Source organism: Castor canadensis, chromosome X (genome assembly GCF_047511655.1).
Source record: "Castor canadensis chromosome X, mCasCan1.hap1v2, whole genome shotgun sequence".
In the NCBI taxonomy this organism is placed as follows: Eukaryota; Metazoa; Chordata; class Mammalia; order Rodentia; family Castoridae; genus Castor; species Castor canadensis.
The window spans coordinates 87627235-87628712 of NC_133405.1; positions in this window are offsets into that span (position 1 = coordinate 87627235).

Sequence of the window (1478 nt, forward strand, 5' to 3'; positions counted from 1 at the left end):
AGCTGGAGAAGGCAGGAGCGGCAGCGCATGCCCAACAATCAGGAGTGGGAAAGCCTGTAAAAGTAGCAGTGGGAGGAACACTCCACAGGAAAGGGGGGAAGGCCCACTTCCCACGTGAGCTGTAAATAAACACACAGGCCTGAGAAAGCTGGTGCAGTGTCACTTCCCCCAGTGTGCTTGGAAAGAGGAAAGCTTGTAGCAGTGGTGATCATGCCCAGGAGAATTCTAAGTAAACAAAGCCTGAGGGGCTAGGTGAGTGTTAAGCTCACTCCCGAGATCTGCATAAATAAAGCCTCCAGGAAAAGCAGGCTGACAGCAGCAGGCAGGTGAACCACAACCTCAGATAGCCATTCACAGAACTGTCTCCAGACTCTTTTTTTCTTTCTTCCTTTGATGAGACAACAACCGAACTACACCTGCATGCTGAAAAACTTACTGAAACTGTATTGCATTTGAACTTGGGACACTTTGTGGTATTTTTTTTTGTTTTGTGTTGTTTTGTTTTGTTTGGTTTGGTTTGGTTTTTTTCCCCTTTGATAAGACAATGACAGAACTACTTCTGAGACACCATCTCCAGGATTGGAAGCTGAGGGACGAACACCAAAATTATTAAGACTGAAAATTTATTGCATTTGAACTTGGAGATTTTTTTTCATTTATTTATTTTTTTTGTTTTTTTTTAAATTTTTTAATTTTTCAATCCTCTTTCTGTTTCTCTAATGCCTGTTCAGCTAACTGTTGATTAGTGCACTATCTCTCCCTGTTTATATCTTTGAAACTTTTCTTTGTTTCTTTGTTTTGTTTTTTTCTACTTGTTTATTTGTTTTTCCCTTTTTCTTTAACTTCTTTGGTTCCCATCTCCTCTCACCCTTCCATTCCAAATATTACCATTGTAATTATTACAAGCTAGAAAATACTTAATTGCACACAGTACAGGGACAATAACAACACCAAGAGCAATGATGGGAAGACAGAACAAACAGGGAAACCAGTTTCCCCACGCAAAAAATTAGTACAAGAACCAGAGGGAAATGAAGAAAACAGATACTCAGATCCAGACTCCAACAAAATGAAGATAAACTATGCCAAAGAACCCAATGAAGCCCACAAGAACAATCTAAAAGAAGAAATACTACAGGTAATCAATGAGAATTTTATAGAAATGATACTGGATATGGTCAACCAAAAAGTACCGGAGACAATCAAGAAATTCAAAGACAACAAAAATAGAGAATTTGAAAAAGCACAAAAAGAAATAAAAGAAACCATAGAAGCACTGTATAAACACCAAAGTGAAACAAAGAACACAATTAATAAAGAGATAAAGAACTCAGGACAAAAATAGACAACATTAAAGAGAAAATGACTCAGGATATGGAAAACCTCAGAAAACAGAATGAAACAGAATTGCAAAACAAAATGGAAGGCTAATCCAGCAGAATAGAACAAACAGAAGACAGAATCTCAGAACTCAAAGA